The sequence below is a fragment of the Peromyscus eremicus genome, chromosome 12 (genome assembly GCF_949786415.1).
Source record: "Peromyscus eremicus chromosome 12, PerEre_H2_v1, whole genome shotgun sequence".
Classification (NCBI taxonomy): domain Eukaryota; kingdom Metazoa; phylum Chordata; class Mammalia; order Rodentia; family Cricetidae; genus Peromyscus; species Peromyscus eremicus.
The window spans coordinates 32,115,967-32,136,738 of NC_081428.1; the positions used below are offsets into that span (position 1 = coordinate 32,115,967).

Genomic DNA, 20,772 nt, shown 5'->3' on the forward strand with positions numbered 1-20,772 from the left:
AGAGGGCCTGAGGAATTAGGCAGAAGTGATAGAATTATAGAAGTAAATTCAAGAGTGGAAAGGGGTCCTGGAAAGGAAAAGTGACCCAAACTGTGCCAAATGTTGCTGGAAAGTCAAGGTTGGAGGGCTGGCCATTGAACTGAGCAATCTGAAATTAAAAAAAAAAATCTTGACAAGGATAGTTATGGTGGAATGATGGATTTCCAGCTTATTCAGAGTTGAACTAGGAGAGAATAAGAAGATGGTAAAGATGCCATCAGGTCTGTGGGCAAAAAATACAAACAAAAACTGAAATGGCCAGTTGAACTGAAATTAAAGAAGTTATTCATACAGATTAGGGATTTAATATTTCATATATCATTTATATCATGTTGACTTTAATGTTTATGACTTGATCATTTTTCAATTTAATAGTTGAAAAGTATGCTCACTAAAATTATGTAAAATTTAGTGATTTTGTTACACAGTGATTCAATTTATTCATTTTTTAATCTATAGATATTTGTCAAATAATGGACAAGATGTATCTCAAAAACTATTTTTGTAGTTATTTTAAAGCTAGCCATACATTTTTATAACAAGACTGATGTGATCAGAAGTTGTTTATCCTGACTTAGGTATCAAATACTAGAACCTCACTGGATTATATCACTCATTGTCTGAGAAGGTTCAGTTACATAGGTTTTTATTTCCATGAGGAAACACATTCCAGTGTCTAACTCAAGATTCTGGAACTCACCCCCCATTGTGAAGTATACCTGGAGGTAGGAGGGGAAGCCTCTCACTCACACTCCACACCCTCATCTACCATCAGGGAGGGTAGGACAGGAAGGCTCCCTTGGCATCAAGTACAAAAGCAATGGGGTAATGGAGATCCCAGACACAAGGATTATCACCAGTGAATATTAAATGAGGATCCTAGGGTCACTCACAGCTATAGGGATGAAAAGAACTGTTCAGCAGCTACAGTGTGGTGGTGAGTTTCCTACATGTCTTCTTCTGTCAAGAATTTGTCATACTATGTCTTCGGTGTGAAGCATTGTGTTTCTATGTGTGTGTTCATATGTGAGGGTTTTATTTATTTATTTTTTTTAGTTCTGGATATACTGAAGACATGTCAGTGAATAATTCTTTGTTCAGGTCTCTGCTCCTGTGTTTAAGAGATAAGTTCTCATTAAGTAGATTAAAAGTGGATTTATTAACTTTTATTTCCATGACATCTGTGTTTTATCTAAACACATACCAAGATTTCCCCCCAAAAAATTGTCTGTATTCTGAATAAACACAGGCAACATTTTCTTATTTTTTATTCCCTGAACAATACTGTGGAACAACCATCAAAATAGCATTTATGTGCTATGAGGTATTGTGCATAATCTGCAGATGTGCCAACGTAAACGGAAGGATGTGTATGGGTTATATTTGAATGCTGTACTATTTTATATTAGAGACTGGAATTTGTGGATTTCATATCTACTATGATCTTTGAACAAATCCACTGTAGATATCAAAGGAAGACTTTAAAGTATGTACAAAAAAGGTGCCCATTTCTGATTTCTGTATAAAGAGTGTTAAGAGTATACAATGAGAATTGATATATGTGTAATGATAAAGCCCAGGGCAGAAAGAAAGTCCTAGAGGAAATTCTGAATCATCCACACTTAAACTATTTTCAGCATTGATTTAGTACTCTTCGTAAATCTGTGAACATTGACAAACCATATAATTCTTGGTTAAAAGGAATGTCAACCAGAACAGCTCCCAATTACGGTGGGGAGAACTTACGGTATTTTCCTAGACGGAGAAACACTTTATTTAGATCTATTGAAGTAATCTTTTTTGTTCCTTTCTCCTTGATCTTTGGGCCATTGTTGTAACTGTCTTCACTCACCATTTTCTGTCTTGAAATAGAAAGCAGATATATTTAGATATTCATTGAACCTGAAGAATTGAATATACATTCTGCTATTTGTGAAGGCATTGAATGGCTTTCAACTTGCTAGATGGAATATTTTATCCCAAATGTGCCACAGAAGCATTTGGGTTCAGGAGGTTTAGAGTTGTAATTGCAACTCATTGAGACTATGAATTACAGCTAAGTAATTTTCTTTTTTTTTTGGTTTCACAAGAAATGGGTACACAGATGTATGCTCTGAATACTTACAGAATCTTAATTGCCTGCCGTGAAGTGTGCAGCAGTATTTAGGAGAGTGATTAAATGGGCTACGATGTGGAGAAGGGGAATGTCTAGGAGGGAAAACATCAGCTAGTATCACTTCTGCGGTGTGTGGTTTTCTTCAATTTTGTTAAAATTGTGTGTTTTCTATGTAGAGACTCCTAGAAATCAACTGACTTGTGATTTATGGTGATTGGCTGTCATTCTCAAAGAATAGTTACTATTTGAAAACCCCTAACTCTTCACCACAACACACATGTGAGCACCAGTATCTCTTCCCTGGAATTGTGTTTCCTTATGGTCTCAGTGTTACTGAGAGAAGAAACTATTGGTCCAGTTGGGATTTGTGGAGTGTTCTTAATCTCTGATAAATTCATGTGCCAGTCAGCAGGCTGGGTAGGATTAGGCATTGGTGGCTTCCTTGAACTTTAAGGGCTAATGGATGGCTTCAAGAATTTAAGTAACTGCAGCAGCTTTCTGTTTTTTTTTTTAAATTGAAAATATTTTTTCTCATACAATATATTCTGATCATGGTTTTCCTTTCCTAATCTCCTCTCAGATACTCCCCACCTCCCCATCTGTTCAACTCCACATCTTTTTTCTTTAGAAAACAGACAAATAAAGACAAACAAACCAGAAAAAGCACACACACACACACACACACACACACACACACACACACACACACACACCAAACAAACAACAAAACCCATAAAAACCCAAATTGGAAAACCATAATATATAATAAGCGAAAGACCAGTCAGATAAAACAAAAAATGCCCAAACAAAACAATATGAAAAAAATTTACAAAAAGATCATTGAGTTCATTTTGTGTTCATCTGCTGCTGGGCATGAAGCCTACCTACCATGAAGTGTAGTTTACATACCCCATGAGACTCCACTACAGAAAACTAGTTTTTTCATTACAAGTTGTTGTCAGTTGGAGATAGCTTCTTGGTTAGGGGTGGGCACTTGTGTCCGCTTCCCCTCTCAGCACTGGGACTCATCTGACTTGAATTTGTGCAGCCCCTGTGTATGCTACCACAGTCTCTGAGTTCATATGTGCACCAGTCCTTTGTGGCAGGAAGACACTGTTTCCTTGGAGTCATGCATCTCCCCTGACTCTTACAATCTTTCTGCCTCCTCTTCTGCAGAGTTCCCTGAGCTCTGAAGGGAGGGCTTTGATAAAGATAGCCCATTTAGGACTGAGTGTTCCAAGGTCTCTCACTATCCTCACATTGTCCAGTTATGGATCTGTGTATTAATTCCCATATACTGCAAGAGGAAGCTTCTCTGATGGTGATGAGCAAGGGACCGATCTATGGTTATAGTAGAACGTCATGAGGAGTCATTTTATTGCTATGTTTCTTTAGTATGACAGCAGTATTTGGTTTTCCCCTAGACTCAAGGCCTATCTAGTCTCAGGTTCTTGGCCACCTGGGTAGTGTTAATTGTAATGGGTACCTGTTCCACCTGTGACCTTGAGGTACCAGCCCCTAGGGCGTGGCTTCAGGGCTAGCTTAAGATTGTAAGCGTGGACCACCACACCTGTTATTTGTGTGTGTGTGTGTGTGTGTGTGTGTGTGTGTGTGTGTGTGTGTATGGAGGGGAGGTAGGTGGGTAGCTTTATCTGGGGATCCAAATTCAGGTCTTAATGTATTTACTACAAGTACTTTGAGAATTGTTATCTTCTCAGCTTCTATTTATTATTTCTTGTTAAGTAGAGGTTTGTATAAAACAGTGTAAGCAATTTGGTATTGTTAAATCAGATTGTTAATACTTGTTAATATTTTGGATTTTGAAGAGGTTTTTATTTAAATGAAGTTTGTGTGTATCCTGTCTTTTTTGGTTGCATTAGCAATTGGTAGACTGTTGCGTCTTATGATAGAACACAGAAGAAATTGCTATACGGCTGCTTTATTTTCCCAATCTAGCTTTTAGAAAAGCTCTCTTTAGGTCAATTAGTTTTCTTTTCTATTATTAATATTTCTTTACAGGATGACACACAACAAGAAATTTTGGCTTCCATAAGGACAATTTCTGTAATGTTTTTGCAGGGTTAAACTTTGAAGATTTACGACTTTTGATAAATCCTAAGAGCTAGAAACTTTGTGGTAGAAATTTAATACATACTGATTTTTTTGATAGGAGTTACAGCCAAGTTCAAATTGTACTTGAAAGTATTCTTGGAATTAACAGAATCTCCCCCACCCCCCACCCTGCACAGGGTCACCATCCCTTTAATATCTCTTTATCACATTCTGATAAGACATATAAAATAATTTCCACCACCGACAAACTTTTCTTTGTGGAAAGCATAAGTGCTTTAAGATTTAGATGTTTATATATTTGAACTTTCAATGAAAGCATGTGTTTTTTATTTTGTTGAGACATTGTTTTAAAATCCTTTGTTTATTCCCTGAGCTTGAACAATAATTATGGGATCATATTGAGTAGCTCATCAAATATTGGGCAGAAACATTAGTTTAGAGTGTAGAGGAGATGAGCCCAGAATTCAAAGCTAATCACGTTTGTTTTGCTTTATATAAAACAAATTGCATACCTACATGGATTCAATATATTAATTCTTAACATACAAAATTTTAAACATAAAAATCTATACATGTAGCCTATTAATATGAAATCAATACTTAAACAGTGTCTCACATTATGTTAGGAAGAAAGGTGTTTAAATCTATAGGCAATAAGGGCAAGCGTGCACATTTCCCATAATAAATTAATAATGAAGGGAGAGATATCATTACCACATTGTAAATTATACAGTAAGTCTTAGGTGATTTATTTAGTATCTTAACCCCAGCGAATCTCACTAGTTGGCAGCAATTTGTAATGCATATTAATTCCATGCTCTATCCACATCTGAAATAAAAAATATCAGAATAGACTAATTCTGATTTCCTTTCAAATATTATATTTTAATTTCATTTATGTTTCTTTAATCTTTTCAGGAGTCTTAAAGATTTGAAAGATGCTGATTAAAGCATTTCCTCTGATTAATTACGTTTTGGCTTTCAACTGTTGTATTTTATTTTAAAATCAAGTGTGCACACATTGTCTGGATTAGGGGAGCATCTGCTCTTTCCAGTCTCTGCAAATATTTATATAAATCTTACTGCCACCCATTCCCTCCAAGTTCTCACAGCTTGGCTACTACTGATTGCATCTCCTCATTAAGCCATCTTCAGGATACAGAGATGTAAATAAAACAGAGGAATGGCCTGCATTTCAGGGACATTTGTTTTCATGGTTTTCCATTCAGTGCAGGCTGCTGGATTTTCAGAATTCATTTTGAAATGGTGTTTCCTTAACCTCTGTTTTGTTTAATTAAATATCAGATCTTATTAAGTTACAAAATATTCTGAATATGATGAGTAGGCTCTTACAAGAAGGCATATACTATTTTGAAAATCCTCTATAAAATCAGTATGACACAAAGCTTAATATTGATTAGGAAAATTCATGTAACACATCAAGGCTGAATATTTTATTTTTTATCTTTAATATTTGTTCTTTGCTTTACAAAATATACCTATGGGCTAAGAGAATATATAAAGGTAGAGCTTTACTGTAGGGATGGAATAGTAATACTTTATGACTGTCCTTCACCTCCCTTTCCTGAACTAATTGTGGCTTTCAGAGGCGGCGAGCACTTTAATCTGGGGCTTTAGCTTTTTGCATGCTTTGATACAGAGGGAGAGACATCTACTTGACTTCATTTTACAAATTGTCCTTTGACCACGTAGACTGTGGACAGAATGGATTTTTTTTCTATTACAAATTTCTAAGACTGAGAATTTCTTTTCTTGCAGCTTTATGTAATTATGTTCAAAGGGGTTTGAATTAAAATGGAACAGATGTGTCCATCTTTAATTAGGGTGTAACAAATTGTGTTACTGTAAGGCTTTATTAAGTGAAACGCTCATCTTTATGGAATAATGGGTCGGACAGCTTCAAAATGCTATCAGTGAGCTGAGTGTTGCCCACTTCTCTTAGACTTCAAAAGAACAGTTAAAGCTCAGAGGGTGTGCACACGGAGCTGAAGGAATGGTGGAAAATATGCACATTTGCTTTTCTATTGCTAGTGGCATGTAAACAATCATTAGAAACATACCATGAATTTTACCGTAAATTATGAATTTATCTAAATAAGACAAAAATATTGGTCATCACAGATATACAGAAAGAGAAGTGGGAATATGAAACTTGGTTTTAAAAATAAACCACTTCAAAGATTTCCTAAAACTTCTATATTCTTTTTTTATTAAAAATCATTTTATTAATTTTACATACCAACTACAGATCCCCCTCTCATCCCTCCTTCTGCTCCCCCAAACTCTGCCTTCCCCTACTCCAACCCACCCCCATTCCCTCCTCCAACAGGATAAGTTCTCCCATGGGGGGACAGCTAAGCCTCATATATTTGGTTGAGGCAGGTCCAAGCCCCTCCCCCATGCATCAAGGGTGAGCAAGGTGTCCCACCATAGGCAGTGGGATCCAGAAAGCCAGCTCATGCACCAGGGATAGATCCTGCTCACACTGCCAGGGGCCCCTCAAATAGACCCAGCTGCAGAACATTCTTATAAACAGGTGGTTGGGAAATGCTCTTTTCTGCTCAGCTTACAATTTTTTTTTGTGTGTGTGTTAGCTGGAAACTACTTAGAGACTTCGATGACATTGTGCCCCTAAGCCCAACCTAAAATCACAAAACCCACACCAACCAACCAACCAACTGAACAACCAACCAACCAACCAGATAAATCTTAATTCATGATATTTTATCACAATAGAAAAGTAACCAATATGGGAAACCACCCCTTATTAGATAAATAGACAGTTCTTCAATTAAATAATGTAGACTGATAACTTCAAAGATGTTTATTTTGCATATTTTGTCAAAATTATCCTGTTACACTGAATCTCATTTTTCCACTTGGTGTTGGACATGGTTAATATGTTGATGGGTAACTTACCAAGGTATAACATTGCATAGCTAGTTATTTTAAAAATAATTATGTGATAAACTTTATTAGATAAAGAAAAGTACTTAAAAATGTAGTCATTTCCCATGTCAGATGCAGTGTACTAATTATTTTATATCCAATAGAAAGCAGCATTAAATATGATTCCCAACTTTCTCCATTAGAGGGTTAATTTATTAATTATGAAAACATATTAACCACTTATCTTAATAACTACTGAGATCATTGAAAATGATGATTGTTTTAAAATTTCCTATTCTGTGAGATGTATTCATCAGAAGAAACATCTTTTGGAGTTGCTTTTTTTTTTTTTTTCTAAGCCCATCATCTACTTCTGCAAGTGTTTACTGAAAGTTTTATACTAAGCCCTGAGTACCTATTTACATAATATTAAGATCTTCTGTGGTGATATTTTATCTGTGTCCCCCAATAATGTTTATCTGAGGATCAGAGGAAAAAGCCAGCCACTATGTTAAATATAGAAGTCAGGCAATGGTAGCACACACCTTTAATCCTATCACTTTGCAGGCAGGGATCTGTCTGGACCTCTCTGAGTTCAAAGCCACACTGGGAATAGAATCAGGCTGGTGGCACATGCCTTAAGTTCCAACACTAGTTAAGTATAAAGGTCTGGAGGTCTATATAGACAGACAGGAAGTGACAGAGCTGGGCAGGAAGAGGAAGTGATGTAGCTGGGCAGAGAGAGGAAATCAGAATAGAAAGGAATATAGGTGTGGGTATACAGGAAATAGGTCTCTATAAGGTCAGTGAAGTGAAGTTGGCTTATGGCTTGTCCTATTCCTTTGAGCTCTCAGCTTTAACCCCAATTTCTGGCTCCATGTTTTTTATTAATAAGACCATTTAGCAATCGTCTACTATCTTCGGTATTTTGTTAATCTCCACAATATGATAATTTATCACAGTGCTTTTAATGCACCCTTCTTTGCCATTAATTCAGCAGTTGGAATTCTGTGGTTTAGCTCCAAGAATAAGCTTCTGGATTTATTCTAATTTTCCATAATTCTATTTTTTTGTTTTTTCAGTCACATTTATTCTCTTTTTCCTGTCTGGCTAAGAATATGTACATTTAAAACTAACATATATGAAGGTAATTTTGGACCAACTCATGTACTAATGTCTTCACCCAGTCTCTGAACAAAGACAAAGGAATGAAAAAAACACCCTTGGGAAAAATTTGCCTTAATTTAACTTTTTTATTTTTGAGTGCCTTTCTTGCATAATGAAGATTTATTTTATTTGACTGTAACAATAATAATAATTTATTTTATTTGACCATGTATGTTACACATAAGGTATGACATGATCATGTGAAACATACTACAGAGATTTTAAAGAGACATAAAGACTTTTATACTTTATAATTTGGTAGACATTTTTATAAAATAGTCTAATTTGAAGGTGAGTTCATAGCACCTTCATAGCAGTTCATAGCAGGCTGAATGAGTCCATTCTCACAGTCCACACACATTTGTGAATGAGAAAGCAGGCTTAATGAGTCCATTCTCAAGTTCCACACACATTTACAGGAGAGATCCAATCAGGTGGTCTCCTGCTAAACAATTTATCGGTCTTGATTCAATGTCACACTGTGGTATAAACTAACATATAAAAAGAATACATACTAAACTTATTTTAGAAATTTAAGGACACTTGGCTCAGCCTGGGAGGAGAGGACTGGACCTGCCTGGACTGAATCTACCAAGTTGAACTCAATCCTCAGGGGAGTCTTTGCCCTGGAGGAGATGGGAATGGGGAGTGGGCTGGGGAGAAGGGGGGGCAGGAGGGGGGAGAACAAGGGAATCCATGGCTGATATGTAAAATTAAATTAAATTATAAACAAACAAACAAACAAAAACAAAAACAACAAAAAAAAATTTAGAACAAAATCTACTAGCCATGTAAATTCTCCTTTATGCTAGTTTCCTCTCAAGTTTCAACATTTTATCCCCTAATTTCTTTTTTTAAAAATTATTATTAAGAGATTTTTCTATTCATTTTACATACCAACCACAGATTCCCCTCTCCTCCTTCCTCCTGCCCCCCGGTCTTCCCACCCAACCTACCCTCCATTCCCACCTCCTCCAAGGCAAGCCCCTAATGTCTTAGCGCTACAAGTATTTTACTTCTGGAAAGGCCTTCATCATGTATTCATTCAACAAACCTACACTCATTTGAATGCTGCTTCATATGCAAAAAGTACTAGACAAAAGGAAACAAATACAAAGAGAATTTTGTAGTACTCACTGAAGCTAGTCATAGTTTTATAGTTCTAAGGCATTGTGTGCTTATTAATATTTGTCTATCATTAGAGATTGTTATTAGATATGACTCTATCCCTTGTTTGTCACAATTTCTTTCCTGTCCCTGACTCGGCATGACATTTGTTCCCATACCATGGAAGTACATTGGTAAGAAGGACCTCCTGCCAGCTTAGACCAATGAGAGACCACAATAAACAGAACCATTCTCCTGGCCAATGGAGGACAAATAGGAGGGCTTATTGAACTACTGATAAAATGAGAGATTGTCATTGAAACTTAGGTATTAAGCTTTAAAGGCATTATAGAATATGTAACAGTAATAGTACTTTCCTGGTCCTAATCTAATAGGAACGATATTATTTATCACATAGGTGGCTATAATAGTGAGATTAGTGGCACGATGACCACTTGTGGAAAAGTTGCTATTAGTATTTTCTAAATATGCATGTGATACAGAGTAGGTGCCACTGATCTAACAGCTTTATTTAAATGATAAAGAGAATCTTGGAAGTTGAGGAGTTGGGGAGCTAGTGAACTGTAAGACAGGCATGTCAGCTAGAGGCAGGTGGCTGTGATAGGTGACTGTCATCTGTTAACAGCAGAAAGGCAGAGGAATGGTGACTGGGTTAGGTGGCTGTCACCTGTAAATGTAGAATGCAGACGATATGAGAAGCAGAGCTAGAAAAGTAGGCAAGAACTGAAAGAAAATGGTGCCATTTGTCTTGCTAGGAGGTAATTATTGCCCTCATTGTTGTGGAGAAATGTGTTTTAGGAAGAATAGTAAAGTAGCAGTGAAGAAAAGTGACTAACCCAAAGTGTGAGATTGGAACACCACTGAAATAATGGATGGACGTGGCTTCACAGGATTTATTTATGTTTTTAATGTCAGTGATGGAATGGATGTGCTGGTCCACTAATATTCTAGCAGTTGCAGAAAGCCAACTGCTCTTAGGGAGAATAAACAGGACAAAGAAAAGCACACTGGCTGTGATGGATGCCTAAGAAGGGCAGGATGTGATCAGGGGACGTCCATAGTATGGGCATAGAAGATGGCAAAGCAAGATACCTCTTGAGTCTTTGTGGCAGCTGAGAATGAAGGGTCATTGTTGGCATACGTGGAATGATTTTGGTAGATGGTGGAGGATCAAGGCAGATTGTAAAATGATGTTAGAAGCAAGTATAGGTAGTAGTTTCCAAAAATTTGACTGAATGTAACAGGAGCAAAAATGGGTTCACAGAGTGAAAAGGCTTAGTTGGTATTTGCTTTACGATGGGAGTGAGTGGAATATATGTGTGCCTGTGCTATTCTGAGGCCCAGAGAAGTAGAGCATTTTCCCAGGGTCAGACTTTAAAATGGCCTGTCTGGCCGCCACATCTGTACCTACTGCAAGGGAGCTGACTGGTATCTATTGAATGACTACGAATCTCTGAGTTCAAACATTTCTACTCACTTTCAAGCTACAAAGACTTAAGACACAGTTCTTGGTTGGCATTGACCTTCTGCCATATTGGTTTTTAAAATGTTTCTCTAATTTTCCTCATTTCTTTTTTAACTCATGGGGTATTTAGACAAGTGTAGTATTTTAAGTAATTGAAGACTTTCCAGATATCTTTATTAATTTCTAATTTATTTCCATTGTGGTCAAATAATATACTTTTTTATGAGTTTTGGAGACTTGTTTTATGACTAGACTGTGGTTTGTTTTGGCAAACACTGTGCTTTTGAAAAGAGTGTGTAGTCTGGTATTGCTTGGGGTGTTTCACAAATATTCTTTCACACTTTTGTGTTCAGGTTTCTTAATGTTTCCCACAGGTAATTTATACTGTGTCATTTTTATATTAGTTTTCCTTTTTTATTTTTAACATTTTCTTAATTAGGTTGCCAATTTACTAATCTTTTCCTATAATGTTTTGTCTACTGATAATTGATAATACCATTTATGGCATTTTTAATCCTTATAAATTAGATTTGGCCCTCATTTTTTATATCTTTATTATCTCTAGTTCACAATACAATTATAAACAGTTTGCTGGTATCTGATAATTCTAACATAAATTGTTCATTCTAGCTCAGTTCTGTTTTAGTTACTCTTCTTCTTATGTTGGCATGCTTCTTGAGTGTTGGTAGGTTTGACCAACAGGTTCCATTGGATGCCATTAGTGACAATTTATCCTTCTACTTCAGAAGAAGTTTTATGTCCCTATGATTACTCTTGATCTTCATTCTGGGATTTATTTAAGCAAATTAATGAAGTTTATTTAAGTGAATTAACTAAGCTGCTGCTTCTTGCTTTTCCTTGTATGACTTGTTCCAGGGTTATTTTACCCAGTCAAGGGTTAATTTTTCCTCATTACTGAAACAGTCCTTTCTGAGCATCCCACTCCATTGCTGATGAGTCTGCCTGTTGAGGAAAGAGCCCCTTCCTGATGTTATGTTAGCACCAGGCATGTTCCCAGGGATTTTTCCCCAGCTTTGGATAGTTTCCTCATACATGTACACATCTTTCTCTGTGTAGTGTTTAAGGAGATCCTCTGTAGACTTTCAGGGTTTGGGTTCTAAGTGTTTCCCTCCCCTCTAATATTGCTCCATGGACTCTAGCAGGTGCATTTTCCTGCACCCTCAAGCTCTGGCCCCTCAACTCAAGGAGACTCTGGGCTTCTTTTCTAAATTCCTCTCTGAGAACTTTTGTCAGGTCAGGACACTAAAAAGTTTCTATGGCTCATCTTATCTTTCAAGAACCATTGGCATTTATTGACTGCTATCCATTGTCTCAAACGTCCTTGTTTTATGTCTTTTATTTTTGTCATTTAGGGGTTGGGTGTTGCTTTATCTAGGATAATAAATCTGGTCAGTGTTGCTACATTTTGAGTGGAATAAGAAGGTTCCACTATACTGATTTATAATGTTGACACATCTAAGGACATTGTATGTAGGCTCCCATTTATGCTGTCTCCCTAAGTTTAAGAAGTGTTTTGAAGGCTTTGGTAAAATCTGAGAAAGGAGTGTGAAAATACAGTGGAAGAAGATAATTGGTATAGAAAAAGTCTTGAAGTAGTATAATTTTAAAATTTCCATAGAAAGGAGATAATAGAGGATATTTGAATAACACGGTGAAAGATTGCAATATGCATGGTTATTCTTTAGAGCTTTGCTAGTAATTGACAAGTAAAAAGCTCTTGAGCAACAGACACAGTATAGTTGCTTTAGAAAGTATTCAATTTACGGTACTATTCATCGTTATAGTGAAATATTTTTCCATCATTTTCCAAAGCCTTGGTATCAGATAGACAAGAGATTTAGTTAAATTTGTTATGTATTATATGGGAAAAAGAAAATAATAAAACACAGATTTTAGGCTGATTATGGAAAATAAGAAGAAAATTAATAAATCCAGGAATAAATGAAGTAGGCAATAGGTAACACTTATTTAGAATCTACTGTGTGCAGCACGCTCACTGTGTTTCACCTTCTGGATGATCCTAGAGTTCCTCATTGCAAACGTATTAGGCAAGGTACGGGCATCCATTTGGTTGAGCATAATTCCATTTTCTTTAGATGAGGAAATTGAGGCCTTTGCCCAAGTTTACACAGTTAGGAAGTGACTGATGGAGGATGTGGGTCCAAGCAGCCTGATTTAAGAGCCCACACATGTAACCACTGACTACCTTGCCAATGAGTTTAAAATGGGAATGGGTAAAAACATGCAAGCGAGCTGGAAGGATTGGGGGTTGCGGTCAGAAAGCAGGATATTAATGCTAAAGATGCCAGAGACTGAGCAGTTTGGGCTGATGCTGGACCTAAAGTGGGTGATGAAAGTCGAATTGAAGCAAATGTAATTGGAGTTGACCATTTGAGAACTTTTAGGCAGTTTTGGATGATTCACGTTCATAGACATTAAGTGCACCCATGGTAATGGCTGAATAGGAGGTAGAGGGTAGACTAATAAAATTTTATTTTTGTAGCTAGCCATTGTTGATGATGTGGTGGGGTTTGGTAAGGGAGTGAATGAATCCACTCATTGTAGACCAGAGTAGAAAAATATAAGTTTATTGAGTACTCTACCAGGAAGAAGTGGGCAAGGGCAGCAATAAAAGAATCACCTGGCTGCCAGCTCCTCTCTCCACAGCCTTTCTTGAAACCTTTTTCTCCTCTTGTGGTCCCATTTCTAGTTTCATGACACATAGTCACACTGACTCTGTAGAAACTTTTACATGGAAGGTATCTTGTTTTCAGTTAGGGTTTCCATCATGAAGTTCCTGCCATGCAAATGACGGTGGTCCTGATTGGTTGATGTTTGACTCTGGGTATGGGTAACAGCCTACACCAAAATTACTCTTTGGATACTTAAGTCAAATCATTTTAACACTGGTTTGGCTAGAAAGGAGTCACTGCTTTTTGTTATGTACCTACTGGGGACACTTCCTGGACCAGGCTTTCATTGTGGACAGTTCCTAAACGTGATCCCCCCCCCCTTTTTTCCCCAGTCCTGGACTTCTCTCTACAAATGGTTTCTTCTAGGTCTTCAAAAAATTCACAGTTCCATCATTGGACAACTCGTTCTATTGGGAAATAAGGGTTGTCAGTTCTCCCTGGCTACCACCCGACTGTAAATGGATATACCTGCTTCTCTACTGTGTATTATTTGTTGTCTCTCCTAAATAATCCAGAGTCTTCCTCAGGGATGGTTTTACTATTACTGGGACTTAGTGTCTTTGAACTATGTGTTCCTTGACACTTCATTGGTGGAAACTTCAATATATTCCAGGGATCAGCGGAGCTGGTTTGTTAAGTAACAGAACTCACCAGGACAGCTGTACGTTGATGCACCAAAGCTTGCGGAATCAGTTTCTGGGCTGCTTGCTCAGTATTTGGGTGAGGACAATACAGAAAGCCAATTTTTCAGATGCCTTCTTACTTTTTATATTAAATAAAAAAATTATGTCTTTGTGTTCATGCACGTGTGTATACATGCATGTTTCTGTGTGTGTGTGTGTGTGTCCATGTACAGCTTGCACATACCTGTGCTACAGTGTATGTGTGGAGGGCAGAGGACAACTAGTGGGAGTTAGTTCTCTCCTCCTACCAGGTAGGTCTTGGGGATAGAACTCAGGGCATCCCATCGACTCACATGCCAACTTTAAAATAGAAAAGCATATTGGTACTATTACTACTAACAACATGCTTTTAAAGAGGCTTATTTTACATAAATTTTCTGATGGAGTTTCGAGGGGAAGGTTGTACACAATATCTGTTGTACCCCATAGGCTTACAGTATGGAATTCAGTCCCAAGGTCCCTGCATTTTGGCAATATTTTCTTACTCTGTCTTTGTTTAATGTGGGTTTTCTGCTCTGTAGCATTTATCCTTCACTGGAAAATTAAAAAAAATCCTCAAGGGTCTAGTTTAATCCTTCCTTTAAGGAGGTGTTACAGATCCACTAGTTTGTGCTGGGACGTGGATTTCTTGTGGTGGCCAGGGGGCTTGGCTTAGATGCTTCAGTGGTTAGCAGTGACAGGACAACACTGGCATTCTAGCTCAGTGTGTGTGACATCCAGCTACTGTCACATCTGGGAATCATGCTGTCACCAAGTTCTATCACCAAGTTGGGCTGACTGAAAACCAAATTATGCTGGTCTGGTGTGAAATCCACCTATAAGACAGTAAATTAGGGAGTGTGGGAAACTTTTTTTTTTTTTATTAAGCCATTTAATGTTTTCACGTCAACAAGTCTTAAATCTTGGTTATTGAGTGAGTCTTGAAACTAAACGCAAAATATTTCCCCAAGCCCTAGTTTTGTGCTCCCGTGTCTGTTTTAGTTATTTTAATTGGGGTAGTAAAGTGATTACCGTTTTCTAGGATTAAGAAAATGAAATGGGTGGTGACTATCCTGAAGTGGAGGAATGGATAAGCGAAGAGTGAAACTGGTTATTTGAGCCGATGCCAAAGGGAAGAAACTTAAATAGAGCCTAATTAATCTTGCTGGGTGTGTGTTCTTGTCTCCAGTCTAGCCTGCCCCTGAGTCCTTATTGAGAAGAGAACTATTCAGTTCACAGGAATGCCCCAGGACGTGGTGCTGAGGAGGAAAGTCAGCGGCACCAGGGAAGCTGAGTCTTCCTGTGCCAGTTGTTCCCAGAGCTTCCCTCAATGGCGCTTTTAGTAGATGTCCTCGGCAGCACGTGCAGAAAAGATGCAGCGGCTATGATAATGAGGGGAGTGGCTCAGTGCCTGGTGAATTTTATTTTTCATGCTTCTTCTTTTTCTTTTTCTTTTTGTTTTTTGTTTTTCGAGACAGGGTTTCTTTGTGTAGCTTTTACGCCTTTCCTGGAACTCACTTGGTAGCCCAGGCTGGCCTTGAACTCACAGAGATCCACCTGCCTCTGCCTCCCGAGTGCTGGGATTAAAGGTGTGCGCCACCACCGCCCGGCCTTATTTTTCATGCTTTATTGTTCCGCAATATTTGCAATTTTAATGGAAAAAGTTTTTGAGATAGAAGATGTTCTGAGAGAAGTCCACATTGCTTTCTTACTTTCCCTTAATAGCTCCAAGTCTCAGTTTTTAGAACTGGCCTTTAATTTTGTTGCAGGCAATGCTTTGGATAGCAGATTCCTAAGTCTAATCAGGCTAATGTAAACCATTATACCAACGAAGCACATGCTAGCCTTTTCCTCACTCGTGAACTATCCACTTGATGCTGCTGAACGCTAAACAACGTGAAGCAGTTCTGTGTTATCGAAATGATTTGTTTGGTTTCATGGGCATATGATCCAGTGCTAATTTGAAGAGGCTTGTTCCCAAAAGCTCACTTGGATAGCATTTATTAAAAATGCAAGTCTTTTGACTAATGAATGGTAAGATGATAATATTTTGTCTTTCTTCCAAGTAAACAGATCGGATTCCAGGAATTTGAGTGATGGAAACAATGACCTTTAAATTTAGTTTTCAAGCGGTAGAACCCTTTTTGCTGTGAAAATGCATATACAAATATCTTGGAGTGCAGGAGTCTCCAAGGAATGATGAGGAGGAAAAGAAGTGATGAGCTAAACAATATGGACTTCGCACAGCATTATTAACATTTCTTTTTTAGGAGTAAATAGTTTTATAATCTATGCTTGGGGGAGGTCTATTTTAATGCAGAAAATGTTATTGTTAAAACCCCTTCTAGACAATTTGGGATATCTGTGTAATTCTTTTTTTCAGTAAAGACTCTACTGCTGGGGCTTGTTGTTTGGGGCACTGGAGACATAGTTGTGACAAGATAGTGTGTGTCTGCCTTGAACATGGCATTCTCGCTGGTAAAGAGAGATAATGAGAATAATAACTAAGAGCTTTCTTTTATTTTTCTTATTTTTCTCTCCTTGTTAAATTCCTTTTGCCAGTGTGTTCATATCTGTGTTTATATTAGTTTTGTTCTGCACCCACTAAACATCCCCTGCATCCAGTTTACTTTGTAGCTGGAAGATGTGTTCCAGGAGCTATGGGAATTTTGCCAATCATGTTCCAAAGGCTAGGAAGTGACTGTCCCAAAGTATCTCATAAAGTGGTAGCAACTTTCTCGGAAGCCCTGTGGACCTCTCAAATGCCTCCACATCATTTAGGGAGGCACTCCTGAGATAGAACCCAGAGAGGAGAATAAAATTCTCCTTTGGTAAATCAGTTCCACCTTTGATGTATTTTGGAAAGAGAATTTACTGTCCACATTCCCCAGAGACTCATGGCTTTCAAAGAAGAAGGAAGGGAATAAAAACAAATTCATAATGCTTTTGGAAAAGAAGGATGGAGTAAAACTGATAGTAAGGCAACGTAATGGTCAACACAAGAAAGAAATTGGTTATTGGTTATAAGTTTCAATACGAGATTATTGATTATAAGTACTATAATTAAAAGACTAGAAATAGATGAGACCAGATATCGAGGCTGAGTATAGATTATGTAGAATCTTGTAGGATATTGATTTTGAATTCTACTGTATTTGAAAGAAAATTATATTTTGTATTTGAAGTGCTTATATGTACAAAAATGTGTGTGTGTGTGTGTGTGTGTGTATGTATGTATGATTGTATGTATGTATGTATGTATGTGTGTGATCAGATCAGTCTTCCTGTAGAATACAGTTTCAGATACTGGAAAATAATCAAAATCAATAATTCTGAAGGCCTGGAAATTAAATGCAGGCACCAACTTAAGTCCAGTTTCCTACTGGAATATTAACATTCTGAGGTAGAATGGTAAGGGTTGTGGCTTTTGTTGTTGACAATCTGAAGGCTGTAATTTCAGAGGTGTAGAATCATTGAGTATCTATGGTAAATATTAGAAGCAGGGACACTAAAAAACAAGCAACAAACAAACAAATCTGAAATCCACAAATAAGAGAATAAAATCTTTACCTCTGAATGACTAGTGTATATGACATGTGCGTTTGATCCAGACAGCATCATGGAAAGGGAGCGAGGAGATGTGAATTTGTTGGTGAAAGACATGACTGCTTCTGGTGAGATATTGGAGTTTCCTCTTGGTTAAGTGAATCCTATAGTCTGCACACAGCTTGGGTGGCAGAAAACAGAAGCCTATTAGATTGATTCGTCAGAGGGCAGAATTATGGGATAGAAGACCAACTGGAAATTTACTAGGGGGGGGTCTACAGGCAAGAAACCACCAAAAGGGTGAGCCTCATCATCTTGAGTATAAACTCAGCTGAATTCCTTGGCAGACGCCTAAACAAAATAGGCATGGAAGAGACCACCAGGGGGCCAGGCTAAAACAGCAGTAACTAGAAGCCAAGAAAGCTTGGCAGTGATATGAGCCTCTTTCCACACCGTGGGGGAGTTGGATTGTAGTATTAGTTCACATTAGTTAGTCTCTTACTAGAACCCAATCGAATGATTCCCAAGAAAATGAGAAGGACTTCAGTGTCTCTAGTATAGAATATCTGTTATTGAGAGAATGCTTGTGCCTCATTTATTTGCAGTTTCTTATGTGGAATTCCTAACTTACACAGTCATCAAGGACCCAAAGGGCTACTTTTTCCATTTCTTCTATTTCATTCTCCAATGTGTTAACATTGACCATTGGTCTATATCTGTTGAAATGCAATATTTCACCGAGCCTTTTAGATGGAAGTTATTACACCTAAAGAAACAGTTAATTGAAGGCAGCCACGAGGTAGTGTTGATCCCATACATTTGTTTTTCTTAGAAGGTGAAACAGAAAGCTAGCATGTTTTTTCCTCCTTGCAGATGTACAGAGAAAAGGGCCTGCAAGTATGTAGTGAGAAGATGGCCCTCTGCAAGCCCCCCCAAAACCTTCCCCAGAAATCTAATTAGCCAGCATGTTCATCTTTAAATGATAACCACCAGAACTGAGAGAATAAATTTCTGTCATTTTATCCAGCTATTGTGATGTACTTCACTGTGATTGCCCAGGCATCCTACCTACCATGACAAGTATGCCGAGGAAAAATTCTAGCCACAGAAATAAAATGAAATGTGGATTCTAGTGCCGGAAGAAATTCTTAACGCAATCTGATTACAATTAGTTCATATGTTAAATTATCACAGACATTAAAGATGATTTTGAGATTACTCAGCAAATGAAAGGAAAATGTGCTCGAACAGAACAATGTGTCTTTAATGCTTGAACAGAAATGAAATTTTAACAGAGAAATGAAAACAAAAATGTACTCAAATGAAACTTTGTGTGTGTGTGCATATGTACATATGTGTGTAAATATGTAAATATGTGTGTGTGTGTGTACTTTGTGGGCATGTATGTGGCAGCCAGAGGCCAACCTCAGATGTTGTCCCTTAGGCATTGTTCACATTAGTTCATTTTTTTCCCCTCCTTTTTTGAGACAGAGTCTCTTATTGGCCTTGAACTCATCAAGTAGGCCACACTGGCTGAGCAGCAAGTCCTAGGGATCTGCCCCTTTCTGTTTGCGCGGCTCTGGGATTATAAGCCAGAAGTGTATAACACGCCTGAAGTCTTCATATGAGTTTTGCGTATCGAGCTCAGTTTCTCGTGCTTGATTGATACTGTGCCAACTTATTATCATAGAAAGGCCTATAGATGATACGAAAAAAATTAAATTGCCTAATTCAAAATCGTTGTTTAACACAAACGAAGACAACATAAAAAAAAGGGAACAAAGTCTATTTGAGACAAATCAGCTAGGTAATTGTGTTAAATGTATATGACCATCATAAGATCTGTCACAGATGAAACACCATGATTCATTGATTCAATATAAATATTTGTTGAAGGTGAAATGACAGAAATTTATTTGAGGTTGGAATATCTGCATTAACATTGAATTAAGTAGGCTTAGCAGTTATTACCAAAGAGAAACATAGGCATTTCATATTGCTAAAAGAATCAATACAGGAAGATAAAACAATTATAAACATGAACTCAACTTGTAAAAATACTTAAAGATAAACTAAGAAAATGTATATAGCTTCTTGGTTAGAGGTGGGACCACATTTGGGAAGAAAATAATCAGTTTTTGCCAATGGAGTGTCACTGGGTATATCAATCACACTCCAGGGCAGGTGCTATTCTTAGCAGCAGTTGGCCAACACAAAACAAACTCAGTGATATTTTTCTGTACCTTTTTTTTGTTTTCCTTAGTTTTGGATTTTTGTTTTCTCTTTCTTGCTTTTTTTTGTTTCTGTTTTTTTATTTGAAGGGAGGGGGAGGGAGGTAGGGAGGGAGGGGAGAGAGAGAGAGAGAGAGAGAGAGAGAGAGAGAGAGAGAGAGAGAGAGAGAGAGAGGAGAGAGGAGAGAGAGAGAGAGAATGTAAAGTTAGATGTGTAGGGATTTGGGGAAGATCCGTGAAGAGTTGGGGAGACATGATTAAAATATATTGTATGAATGAATTTTAATAAAAAAACCACAAACTCTAAAAAGAAAAGCTAAGAGAGAAAGTATGGTAGATGAACAGCTACAGTTGCAGTTTATATTAATCTTCAATGTTTCACAGAACAAGCTTGTGAATGATACAGAAAATAAGTTGATACTGTCAGATAATCTGACGGTGATGATATTTCATAAAACACTCTAGTTGACAAGAGTATAATTTTTCTTAGAAGTACACAGAAACAGAACAGTTTACAAAAGAGATCATACTCTGGACAATGAAACACTATTAATCCATTTGTAAGGACTGAAGTCATAGAAAGTAAGTCCCCTGACCACAGTAGAACTAAATTATGGATCAATGGGATATCTTGGGAATTCATATACATTTGGCACGTGATGATTATACTTTTCAGTGACCCTGAAGTAAAGAAGAAATAGAAGGAACTGTGAGAATACCT

The 20,772-nt window shown here is 37.4% G+C and overlaps 1 protein-coding gene across 6 annotated transcripts in view; it reads left to right on the top strand.

Moving 5' to 3' along the window:
• The first annotated feature begins 746 nt into the window (after window positions 1-746).
• Csnka2ip (casein kinase 2 subunit alpha' interacting protein) overlaps window positions 747-20,772 on the top strand; it is a 94,734-nt gene continuing 74,708 nt past the window's right edge. For 5 of the 6 annotated variants that reach the window (XM_059276784.1, XM_059276782.1, XM_059276781.1 and 2 more), the window contains exon 1: window positions 747-976. The gene's annotated coding sequence lies outside the window, so the exon portion shown is untranslated. The remainder of the gene's footprint in view (window positions 977-20,772) is intronic. The other variant, XR_009382213.1, reaches the window with a different exon arrangement.